At 39.2% G+C, this 13,454-nt stretch overlaps 1 non-coding gene across 1 annotated transcript; it reads right to left on the bottom strand.

Moving 5' to 3' along the window:
• Positions 1–6,214: 6,214 nt before the first annotated feature.
• On the bottom strand, positions 6,215–6,317 carry LOC128057906 (U6 spliceosomal RNA). The gene has a single exon (XR_008200362.1). It is a non-coding gene; the product is annotated as a U6 spliceosomal RNA (small nuclear RNA).
• Between the last annotated feature and the right edge of the window lie 7,137 nt (positions 6,318–13,454).

Genomic DNA, 13,454 nt, shown 5'->3' with positions numbered 1-13,454 from the left:
TGATGATAATAATATTGATAAGAAGGAAAATGGAGGAGCAATAATAAGAAGGAAGAGGAAAAAGAAAAGGAGCAATTTTGATAGGTAGGTTAAAATTCCTTGGAAACAGGGAGTATAAGATTTCTGTCATCTTATGAGGCGCTTAGAGAAAAGATAGATTAGAAGCTAGAGAAGGAATAGAAATTAGAGCTTAGAGAAGAAAGAGAGATCATAAACATAGAGAATAGCCAGCCATTAGTACCAATCCAAAAGTAGATTTGTTCCATGACTTTCACAATTTTATCTATTGAACACCTTTTGTATTAGGCTAATATATGAATGTTAGTTATGCATAGTTAACTTCTTTCATCAGTGGTTATGTAAGCAAGCAGAATTTGTATGGGTGGTGCTTTCCTACATTTGGAATATGAGGGGGAAGACATTTTCTCCCAATCTGTGTCTAGATCCGTGAGTCTCTTCCTGATTCAACTTCTTTCGTCAGACGATCCACCTAATGAAAGGTCACCTTAGATGTAGCATTAGGATACATCTGTCCCTCTTCATTAATAATCCATTAGGTCAATAGAAATTTATCACACAGTATTTCCTGAGAATATTCCACTGAAAAGGATACCAAATAAGATTGATACATCTTGCCAAATGAATAGATGTGCCATCTGCTTTCAGAAACCTGTCTTTTGATGCTTACATAAAATAAAAAAAAAAAAAAATCAAGCCTGGCAATCCTTCCCTGGGCAAATAAGAGCATTGTACCTGATGGCTAATTATCTTGTCCATTTATTCACATCACACAATTCATTACACACCTAGTCTGTGCCAGGCAATGTGTCTAGTGCAAGGAATATAAAAATGAAAATATCCTGCTTTCAGGAATATTTTGTGTTTGACTTTTTTTTTTTTTTTTTTTTTTTTGCCACTGTGTGACATATGGGCTTTAGTTCCCTGACCATGGCTTGAAACTCTGTCCCTGGCATTAGAAGCCAGGAGTCTTAACCGCTAGATTCCCAGAAAAAGTCCCTTAGTGTCTGACTTTTAACAAACATGATAAAGATAAAATAATGTGTTTAGTATACTGAAGACATTTATTTAATATAGCGAGCCACAGGTAAAATAGATCCCATGTCAGTGAGAGAGTGAAAGCAAAAAAAAAAAAAAAAAAAAAAACTAAAAAAATTTCATGAAGACAATAGCTTTAGATTAAGACTTCCAAACAATAAAAAGAAACTTATAAGAAAATGCAACAATATATACTGAAGTGTGTGACATAAAAGAGCCTGACACGTTCACAAAGGAAACAAATATTTATTATATATTGAAAATAAATTTTAAGGTAGAAAAGGTGATTGCAGGAGATTAAAGGCAAGATTCTGAAAGTTTTCTATGATGCAAAAGCTCAGACTCTAGAAATTCTTGATACAAGGAAGAGAAAGGATTTGACATTTCCTTGAAACGTCCCTTAGTGACTGAATTCTTGATATTAACATTGTATGAGAAGAGTTGACGTACTGAGAGAAAAACAGTGTAGTTGAATAATTAAATGTTATTGAATATTCAATAGCAGGGGCCTCCCAGGTGGTTTGGTGGTAAAGAATTTGCTTGCCAATTCAGGAGACACAGGTTGGATACTTGGGTTGGGAAGATCCCCTGGAGAAAAAGGCAACCCACTCCAGTTTTCTTGCCTGGAGAATTCCATGAACAGAGAAGCTTGGTGGGCTACAGTCCATGGGGTTGCAAAGGGTCAGACACAACTTAGAAACCAAACAACTAAGTAGCTGATGTATAGTGAGTCATTATGTATAAAGGTAGGCAGTTAAGTAGTGACTTGTGAGATGAAGACTAACATTGCGGTCAGTGTACACATGTTGTTGTTCAGTCACTGAAGTAGTCAAATAAATTACCATGGATAAGAACAGTTAGGGAGAGTATATAAGTAGTATTTCTCTGTCTCTTTTTTAAAAACTTTATTGAGACATAATTGATATATAATAAACTGCACTTATATAACTGTGACATCATAAAAAACTGTGGAAAATTGTTTGAGATGGAAATATAAGACCACTTTATCTGTCTCCAGAGAAATCTATATGCAGATTAAAATTCTTCCTCATCCCCCCTCAAAATAAATAAATAAATAAATAAAAAGCTTTAAAAATTTTAGAGAGAGAAGGTGTGAACATTACTACTTTTATTTTCTCATTTTTTGTGTAATAAAACTACACATTTTCCAAGAAGAAATAGTGCAAAATACATTTTAAAGAGGTAAACTCTGACAGGACATTCTGCTATGAACAGATTAATAAAATTGGAATGTGTCTAAAAAAAAAAAGTGATAGTTTGAACCAGACATGAAACAACAGACTGGTTCCAAATTAGGAAAGGAGTACATCAAGGCCATATATTGTTACCCTGCTTATTTAATGTACATGCAGAATACATTATGCAAAATGCTAAGCTGGATGAAGCAAAAGCCCAAATCAAGATTGCCAGGAGAAATATCAATAATCTCATATACATAGATGACACCACCCTTATGGCAGAAAAGGAAGAACTAAACAGCCTCTTGATGAAAGTGAAAGAGGAGAGCGAAAAAGTTGGCTTAAAACTCAGCATTCAAAAAACTGAAATCATGGCATCCAGTCCCTATCTTTCCAAATAGATGGGGAAATAGTGGAAACAGTGAGAGACTTTTTTTTTTTTTTAAATCCAAAAATCACTGCAGATGGGGACTGCAGCCATGAAATTAAAACACATTTTATCCTTGGAAGAAAAGCTATGACCGATCTAGACAGCATATTAAGAGCAGAACCATTACTTTGAAAGCAAAGGTCCATCTGGTCAAAGCTATGGTTTTTCCAGTGGTCATGTATGGCTGTGAGAGTTGGGCTATAAAGAAAGCTGCGTGCTGAGGAATTGATGCTTTTGAACTGTGGTATTGGAGAAGACTCTGAAGGGTTCCTTGCACTGTAAGGGGATCAAGCCAGTCAATCCTAAAAAAAAAAAAAAAATCAGTCCTGAATATTTATTGAGAAAACTGATGCTGAAACTGAAACTCCAATACTTCAGCCAGCTAATGCAAGAACTGACTCATTGGAAAAGACTCTGATGCTGGGCAAGATTGAAGGAAGGAGGAGAAGGGGACCACAGAGAACGAGATGGTGGGATGACCTCACCAACTCGATGGACATGAGTTTGAGTAGGCTCCAGGAGTTGCTGATGGACAGGGAAGACTGGTGCACTGCAGTCCTTGGGGTTGGAAAGAATCAGACACAACTGAGAAACTAAACTGAACTGAACCAAATAGTTACTTTGCTTGGAGTGAAGTAACAATTCCAGACTTTCCAAATTCTATGAACTACATTAAATTTCTGAAAAACTCTGTGCTCCAGTCATCCTATCACTACAAAATAAGGAATCTAATTTTAATTAATTCACTGTTTTTTTAAAAATAAACTGATTTAATATATAGTATAGTCGCTCAGTTGTGTCCGACTCTTTGTGACCCCATGGACTGCAGCACGCCAGGCTTCCCTGTCCATCACTAACTCCCAGAGTTTATTCAAACTCATGTCCATCCAGTCAGTGATGCTATCCAACCATCTTATCTTCTGTTGTCCCCTTGTCCTCCTGACTTCAATCATGCCCAGCATCAGGGTCTTTCCAAATGAGGCAGTTCTTCACATCAGGTGGCCAAAGTATTGCAGTTTCAGCTTCAGTGTCAGTCCTTACAATGAATATTCAGGACTGATTTGACTGGTTGGATCTCCTTGCAGTCCAAGGGACTCTCGAGAGTCTTCTCCAACACCACAGTTCAAAAGCATCAATTCTTCAGTGCTCAGCTTTTTTATAGACCAAATTTCACATCCATATATGAATCATGGAAAAACAGTAGCTTTGACTAGACATTTATTTGCCGGCAAAGTAATGCCTCTGCTTTTTAATATGCTGTTTAGATTGGTCATAGCTTTTCTTCTAAGAAGCAAGTGTCTTTTAATTTCATGGCTACAGTCACCATCTGCAGTGAGTTTGAAGCCAAAATAAAAAGTCTCTCACTGTTTCCATTGTTTCCCCATCTATTTGCCATGAAACAATGGGCCCAGATGCCATGATATTAGTTTTTTGAATGTTGAGTTTAAGCCAAATTTTTCACTCTCCTTTATATTTTCATCAAGAGGCTCTTTAGTTATTCTTTGCTTTCTACCTTAAGGTTGATGTCATCTGCATATCTGAGTTTCTTTATCTGCAGCAATCTTGATTCCAGCTTGTGCTTCATCCACCCTGGCATTTCTCATGATGTACTTCTGCATATTAGTAAAATAAAAAGAATGACAATATACAGCCTTGACATACTCCTCTTTCTATTTGGAACTAGTCTGCTGTTTCAGGTCCAGTACCAATTGTTGCTTCTTGACCTGCATGCAGATTTCTCAGGAGGCAGGCCAGGGGGTCTGATATTGCCATATCTTGAAGAAATTTCCACACTTTGTTGTGATCTACGCAGTCAAAGGCTTTGGCACAGTTAATAAGGTAGAAATAGATGTCTTTCTGGAACTCTCTTGCTTTTTCCATGATCCAGCGGATGTTGGCAATTTGATCTCTGGTTCCTCTGCCTTTTCTAAATCCAACTTGAACATCTGGAAGTTCACAATTCATGTACTGTTGAAGCCTGGCTTGAAGACTTTTGAGCATTACTTTATAGTGTGTGAGATGAGTGCAACTGTGTGGTAGTTTGAGCATTCTTTGGCACTGCCTTTCTTTGGGATTGGAATGAAAACTGACCTTTTCCAGTTCTCTGGCACTGCTGAATTTTCCAAATTTTCTGGCATATTGAGTGCAGCACTTTCACAGCATCATCTTTTAGGATTTGAAATAGCTCAACTGGAAATCACCTCCACTAGCTTTGTTTGTAGTGATGCTTCCTAAGGCCCACTCAACTTCACATTCCAGGATGTCTGGTTCTAGGTGAGTGATCACACCATTGTGGCTATCTGGTTCATGATGATATTCTTTGTATAGCTCTTCTGTGTATTCTTGCCACCTCTTCTTAATATCTTCTGCTTCTACTAGGTCCATAACTTTTCCGTCCTTTATTGTCCCCATCTTCACATGAAATATTCCCTTGGAATCTCTAATTTTCTTGAAGAGACCTATAATCTTTTCCATTCTATTATTTTCTTTTGTTTCTTTGCTTTGATCACTGAGGAAGGCTTTCTCATCTCTCCTAGATATTCTTTGGAACTCTGCATTCAAATGGGTAAGTCTTTCCTTTTCTCCTTTGCCTTTTGCTTCTCTTCTTTTCATAGCTGTTTGTAAGGCCTCCAGATAACCATTTTGCCTCTTTGCATTTCTATTTCTTTAGAATGGTCTTGATCCCTGCCTCCTATATAATGTCATGAACCTCTTGTCTATAGTTCCTCAGGCACTCTATCAGATCTAATCCCTTGAATAGATTTGTCACTTTTGTATAATCTAAGTAACCTGATTTAGGTCATACCTGAATGGTCTAGTGGTTTTCCCTAATTTCTTCAATATAAGTCTGAATTTGGCAATAAGGAGTTCCTGATCTGAGCCCCAATCAGCTCCTGGTCTTATTTTTGCTGACTGTATAGAGCTTCTCCATCTTTGTCTGCAAACAATATAATCAATCTGATTTTGGTGTTGACCATCTGGTGATGTTCATATGTAGAGTCTTCTCTTGTATTGTTGAAAGAGGGTGTTTGCTATGACCAGCGCATTCTCTTTGCAAAACTCTGTTAGCCCCTGACCTGCTTCATTTTGTACTCGAAAGCCAAATTTCCCTGTTAGTCTAGATATCTCTTGACTTCTTACTTTTGCATTCCAGTCCCCTATAATGAATCTTTTTTTTGGTGTTAGTTCTAGAAGGTCTTGTTGGTCTTCATAGAACTGTTCACCTTCAGCTTCTTCAGCATTATTGGTCGAAGCATAGACGTGGATTACTCTGATATTGAGTGGTTTGCTTTGGAAACAGAGATCATGCTCTCGTTTTTGAGATTTCATCCAAGTACTCCATTTCAGACTCTCTTGTTGATTGTTATGGCTACTCCATTTCTTCTAAGGGATTCTTGCCCACAGTAGTAGATACAATGGTCATTTGAGTTAAATTCACCCACTCCAGTTCATTTTAGTTTGCTGATTCCTAAAATGTCGATGTTCACTCTTGCCATCTCCTGTTTGACCACTTCCAATTTGCCTTGATTCATGAACGTAATGCTTCACAAATTTGTGTGTCATCCTTGTGCAAGGGCCACACTAATCTCTGTATCATTCCAATTATTGTATATGTGCTGCCTAGTCAGAACTCTCCACTATGACCTGTCTGTCTTGGGTGGCCCCACATGGCATGGCTCATAGTTTCATTGAGTTAGACACGTCTGTGGTCTATGTGATTACATTGGTTAGTTTTCTCTCATTGTGGTTTCTGTCTGTCTGCCCTCTGATGCCCTCTCTCAGTGCCTACTGTCTTAGTGCAGTTTCTCTGACCTTGGATGTGGGGTATCTCCTCTCGGCCTCTAGCCTCTCCAGTGCTGCTCAGCCACTGCTCGCTGGATGTAAGAGTTGGACTATAAAGAAAGCTGATTGCCAAAGAATTGATGCTTTTGAACTGTGCTGTTGGAGAAGACTCTTGAGAGTCCCTTGGACTGCAAGGAGATCCAACTAGTCCATCCTAAAGGAGATCAGTCCTGAGTGCTCATTGGAAGGACTCTTATTAAAGCTGAAACTGCAATACTTTGGCCACCTGATGTGAAGAACTGACTCATTTGAAAAGACCCTGATGCTGGGAAAGATTGAAGGTAGGAGGAGAAGGGGACAGCAGAGGATGAGATGGTTGGATGGCATCACTGACTCAATGTTCATGAGTTTGAGTAGACTCTGGGAGTTGGTGATGGACAGGGAGGCCTGGGATGCTTTAGTCCATGGTGTTGCAAAGAGTCGGACATGACTGAGTAACTGATTTGAGCTGAATAAACCTAACATTCCAGATTCCTATGCAGTATTACTCTTTACAGCATTGGTCTTTACTTCCATCACCAGTCACACCCACAATTGTGTGTTGTTTTTTCTTTGGCTCTGTTTCTTCATTCTTTCTGGAATTAGTTCTCCACTGATCTCCAGTAGCATATTGAGCATCTACTGATCTGGGGAGTTCATCTTTCAGTATCCTATCTTTTTGTCTTTTCATGATGTTTATGTGGTTCTCAAGGTAAGAATACTGAAGTGATTTGCCAGTCCCTTCTCCAGTGGATCACATTTTGTCAGAACTCTCCACATGACCCATCCATCTTGGGTGGCCCTACATAACATGGCTCATAGTTTCATTGAGTTAGACAAAGTTGTGGTCCATGTAATCAGTTTGGTTAGTTTTCTGTGATTGTGGTTTTCATTCTGCCTGCCCTCTGATGGAGAAGGACAAGATGCTTATGGAAGCTTCCTGATGGGAGAGACTAAGGGGAAAACTGGGTCTTGTTCTGATGGGCAGAATTGTGTTCCCTCGCTGTTGTTTGAACTGAAGCCAAAATATAATGAAGGTAATGAAGATAACGGCGACTTCCTTCAAAAGGTCTCATGCATGCACTGCTGCACTCAGTGCCCCTGACATTGCACCAGGCCACCGTCAACACACACCTCCTCTGGAGACTCTTGGACACTCAGAAGCAAGTCTGGGTCAGTCTCTTGTGGGGTCCCTGCTCCTTTCTCCTGGGTCCTGGTGTGTACATGGTTCTGTTTGTGCCCTCCAAGAGTCTGTTTCCCCAGTCCTAGGTTAGTCCTGGTTGCTCTATGATGGGGTTAATGGCAATTTACTCTGAGAGGGCTTATGCCATACCCAGATCTGCTGGACCCAGAGCCTCTGCCCCTGCAGCAGGCCACTGCTGACCCATGCCTTCGCAGGAGACACTCAAACACAGTTCTGGCCCAGTCTCTGTGAGGTCTCTGGGTCCTGGTGCACACAAGGTTTGTTTGAGCCCTCTGAGCATCTCTGATGGGTGAGGGGTTTGATTCTAAATGCAATTTTGCCCCTCCTACTGTCTTGCTGGGGCTTCTCCTTTGCCCTTGGACATGGCATACTTGTAAACTGAAGTGCTAATACAGGATCTTTCCTAAAATAAGGTTTCAACAGATAACCATGCCTACTATTTCTGACAGACACAAATTACTTAGAAAATAACTTATTTTTATTAATTATCTTCTGGACTCTTAAAGATAAGAGTAACAATATCAGGGGGTGCATCAGTCTACTTTGGCTCCCATAACAAAATATCACAGACTGAGTGGCTTAAGCAACAGATTTATGTTTTTCTGGAGGTTAGAATTCCAAGAGCAAGGTGCTGGCACAATTGAGTTCTCTTAAGGTCTCTCCCCATGGCTGGCAGATAGCAGTTTTCCTGTGTGTCCTCTTGTGTGGAATTTTCTGCTGTCTTTCTTTTCCTATAAGGGCACCAGGGCTTCCCTAATGACTCAGTGGTAAAGAATTTGTCTGCTAATGCAGGAGATGCAGAAATTTGGACACAACTGACCAGGCACACAGCATATTGTGTTGAGTCCCCACCCTAAGACATCATTTAACCTTAATTACTTCCTTGAAGGTCCCATCCCCCAGTACAATGTCACTGGGGTTAGGGCTTCAGCATTTGTATTTTCTGAGAACAATTCAGTCTGTAAGAGAGCAAATGGTTAATACAAAAATTTCTAAGACAGTGTGAGTTTAAAATGAAAGCTTCCCTCTATGTGATAGATATGTTAAGACATGTAAAGTGAAAGTATAAGTTGCTCAGTCATGTCAGACTCTTTGATACCCCAAGGACTGTAGCCCATCAGACACCTCTGACTATGGAATTCTCCAGGCAAGAATACTGGAGTGGACTGCCATTCCCTTCTCCAAGGGATCTTCTCAACCCGGGGGTATAACCTGAGTCTCCTCTATTGCAGGCAGATTCTTTACCATCTGAGCAACCAGGAAAGTCCAAGACATTGAAGTATATTGCAACTATATGTCTAATAAGCCTTATTAACTTTAAGTATGTTATAATAATATAAAGGTGTTCTTTTAGTTTTTTCTTTCCCCAAAGGATAAATTTTAAGGCAGGTCAATAGAAGAGAAATCTATCTTTTATGGACAGCTTTTTACTACCTTTTGCATCAATTTTGTATATTCTTGTAAAAATTCTTCTGTATCTGCAACTCCTGTGTATCCACAAAGTGAAAGTGAAGTTGTTCAGTTATGTCTGAGTCTTTGCGATCCCATGGACTGTAGCCTACCAGGCTCCTCCATCAGTAGAATTTTATAGGCAACAGTACTGGAGTGGGTTGCCATTTCCTTCTCCAGGGGATCTTCCTGACCCAGGGATCAAACCCAGGTCTCCCACATTGTAGACAAATGCTTTACTGTCTGAGCCATCAGGGAAGACTGGGTTCCAAATTCACAGATTGGATTACTCTTCGCATGACCTCTTCTTTCTGTGTTTCTCTGTGTTTTCTCTCCTGTTATAAAACCACTGGGTTTAGGTTCCACCTTTATCTGGTATGACTTCATCTTAAAAAATAAATTTGCAGAGACTGACTCAGTGTCCAAATGTTACATTCTGAAGTTCTGGGTAAACATGGATTTGGGAGGCCTGCATTGTTCAACCCACTACATCCATGGTAACAATATTACTTTCTTTAAAATTAAAGAATATTATATATAAAGTACCCTATAAAAACAACATCTTTTTTTTTTGTAAAAATATTATAAAATTAAAAGCTTTGACCATTTCAATAAGACTTTTCATTGAGGTTTTGTTCCAGTTGTTTACAATGTGACCACTGTTTAGTTATTCAAATTATTTTTCTCATTATGATGTATATGCATTCTCATAGGCATATTCAACTGATCAGGAATAAAATTTGGAAAGTGAGTGTCAATGGATTGATGTCAACACATTAAATTATTGACTTGCTTTGTTTTCTACCCAAATAGTTCAATTTTCTCAGCAATTTCAGGTAATTTATCTCTGATTATAGCCCCAGCTTTGGCTTTTAAAAGCATTTCTCACCAGTTCCACAGGAAATTAATAGACATGCTGTGAATAATATATTCTTTAATTAAATATAGTCAGAGAAAGCTGAGTTCAAAAAGCAGGTTTCTTTTTTGTCAAACTTCAAACAGCTTTGAATTTGTTATATTATGTCATGATACTCCCAGAGTGAGATCAGGGAAGCAGTGTTTTTCAAAATTATTTGAAAATAAGCTCTTATTGGATGAACTATGTCCTATCACTAAGCAACACTTTGCTCCTATACGATCCCTCAGGTAGAAGACAAGCAGGCCTCGACTGTGGAGTGCTTAGCTCCAAATTGCAATCCAAGGTTATTACTTAGGGTCCTCTCTTATTGCTAACTTGAATGCCTCACTCTCTTCCCTGTGTATGGTAAGTGGATTTCTGTTTAAAATCCATGTCCTAAAGTTTAGATTTCTTTTTCTTTCTTTTTTTTTTTTCTGGCTGCTTGCTGCATGTGGGATCTTTGTTCCCTGACCAGGGATCGAACCCACACCCCCTGCATTGGAAGGTGGCATTTTAACAACTGAACAGTCAGGCAAGTCCCTAAAGATTAGATCTTGATAAATTAATAACAGCAATCATTTAAAAGGGAAGTCTGCCTTTGCATTTGTCATTTTTTTCTTTTTTAACCAGTATCACTTAACTTGTGTAGTTTCTCAATATATAATTACAGACACTGATAGTTAATTTTACTTGTCATCTTGGCTAGACTAAAGGATGGATGCCTTGATAGCTGGTAAAAACATTATATCTTGGTTTATCTAAGAGGATGTCTCTGGAAGAGTTTAGTATTTGAATAGCTAGGCAGAGTAAGGGGATCTGCCTTCACCAAAGCACGTGGGCACCATCTAATCCACTGAGGGCCTGAATAGACCAAAATGGCAGGAAAGGGCAAATTTGCCCTCTGCAAAGAGCTGAGACACCCCTCTTCTCTTGCCCTTGAACATCTCCTGTCTCTCCGACCTTTAGACTTGAACCAGGACTTACACCACTGACCTCTAGATCTTGGACATTCAGACTTGGGCTGGGATTTAGATCACTGACTCCCTTGATTCTTAGGAGTTTTGGGCTTGAGCTACAAATGCCACACTGGATTTCCTGGGCTTTCAGCTTTTGGGCAGCCCATCATGGGGCTAGACAGCTGCCTTAATAGCACAGACCAGTCCTTCATAATAAATCTCTTGCTATACACCTGTATATACCCTATTCACTGTTTCTCTGGAGAGGCTTGGCTAATACACAGACCTTCCAAATACATGCTATATTTCTTAATACTGTCATTTTGACCATCTTCTAAGACAATAATAATAACAGGTGCTCCCTCAGCCCAATTAATCTCAAGGGTTATCATCATTTGGTAGATCTCCTCATGGACTTGTTACCACCTCATATCATTCCATCTTGGGTTTTAAAGTTCAAATATCTAACTCTTTTTCTTACTTTGTATCCTTCTAGAAACTTCATTGCCTCATTCAGACCTCATTTTCTCTCCACCAATTCTATTAAATCTAGTTCCCTTTTTTTTCTACCATCTCCCCCAACTATCAAAAATCCCTTGCTTTCTAAAAGAAATGAATTAGAAATAAAAATAAAATCATAGACCATTTTATATTTTCCCCAAGTCAATTTTTTATTTCTTCCGTAACTATTAATTAAATAATTACAGCATAACAGATATTCCCCTAGGAGCTGGAAATACAGTGTTAAAACAAAAGAGATTAATATCTCTGTGCTTGCAAAGCTGACATTTCAGTGTAGGAGGAAGACAGTATAAGTATGATAAATGTAGTATACTAGACAGTGGTATGCTCTAAAGAGAACAAATTACATCAGGAAAGACAATATGAAATGTTCTAGAAGCAGGTTGAAATTTGAGGTAGAGTGGCCAGGAAACTCTTCAAAGAGAAGGTAACTTTGCATCAGGACTTACAGGAAATGAAGGAGCCCATAGCACTTACCTAGATGAAAATTAGTAAAAATAAAAGAAACAATCACTGCAGGGAAGAACTTGCCTTGTACATAATGCCTAGCAACTTTGCATGACATTTTCATATAACCCATATAATCATGGAAGAAAGAAAATCCTGAAATAGTGAAGAGAAAAAAGGGGTTTACTTAAGAAGGGAATGTCATATTAGAATGCAATTTTTAGAGTCCTTCTTTCTGAATTATCACTATTAATTTTGGTTGTTTTGTTTGTTGTTTTGCTTTTGCTTTCTACTTCTTTTTTTTGTGTGTTTATTGGGCTCCACCCCACCTACAAGGAAGACCTATGTTGCCCAGCATCAAGACCAAAGAAAGAGTCTGGAATCAGCAACAGAGACATCAGTGGTTTTGTGGATGGGAATCTTCCATGTCTGGAGCAAGGTCCTGGAGCAACACCACACCGTGTGAGGCAGAAGGTGGGCAGGGGATGGTGGCAGTCTTCACTCCCGGAGGGAAGAGGGAGCTCCAGGTATAGGGGAATTGACTTCAGGTGGGCCCATTAGTTACCAGGGAAACCTGTAGAGGGGCAGACCCCTCACTGCCCCTTTGATAAGAATAATCACTAGCTGGGGCCTGGGACAAATATGTAGGAAGGTCAGTCATGTGAGGAGGGTGTAGATGAAGCAAGCCCTAGTCAGACAGGGGATGTACAGAGAGCAGAACAGCCATACTGAGTGGCCATAAAATGTTATTACTTTTTTTTCAATAGCCTTGAGATTCTATATTTTCTCCTGGACTTAGGAACAGACTTTGAACACAGTATCCTTGGATGGGGTGTCAACAGACTGACTGCATATTAGGATGAGTAGGGAGGAGTAGGCAGGTAGATACACTCACCTACTTTCATTCCATTGCCAAATTAAAAAAGGCTTTAATTTGGTTTCTTAGCCCATCATAAAAAGCGACTCTCCCCTGAAATATTTTAAATAATTTTTAGGTTTTTTTTTTCTCCTATTTTACCCTAAAGGTAATGATGTAAACCCCAGGTGTCTGTGCATGTCTGGGAGTGGGGTTGGAGAGAGGGAGGCACCGATGAATGGCGCCACATTTCATACTCAAATTTGTAAGTAATTTTTGCTTTGGAGATCTCTGAAGAATTTCTCAGGAAGAATCGCTCCTGTAACTTCTCCTTTGTATCTTCTGGAATGTAGCTATATCCATTCTGTTCTGTCCCTCTGGATCTTTATGTCCTCTGTCCTTTTTCTTAATATTTTGTCAACATTTTTGGACCATAGGTCACTTTCACTTAATCATTTCCAAGAAAACTGAAATCATCTCCTCCTTGCATTTCTGTTGTCATTTAGGTGAACCTCCAAAGGAAAACCGTTCTGATCACCTCCAGTTCACCCTATTGGTGAAGGAGCTTTTTCCCATTCTAAATAGTACAAGGTGACCCAACATAGGACACACAAA

The sequence above is a fragment of the Budorcas taxicolor genome, chromosome 12, assembly GCF_023091745.1.
Source record: "Budorcas taxicolor isolate Tak-1 chromosome 12, Takin1.1, whole genome shotgun sequence".
In the NCBI taxonomy this organism is placed as follows: Eukaryota; Metazoa; Chordata; class Mammalia; order Artiodactyla; family Bovidae; genus Budorcas; species Budorcas taxicolor.
The sequence above is the reverse complement of the archived record's forward strand: the minus strand, read 5'-3'. Positions and strand labels throughout refer to the sequence as shown.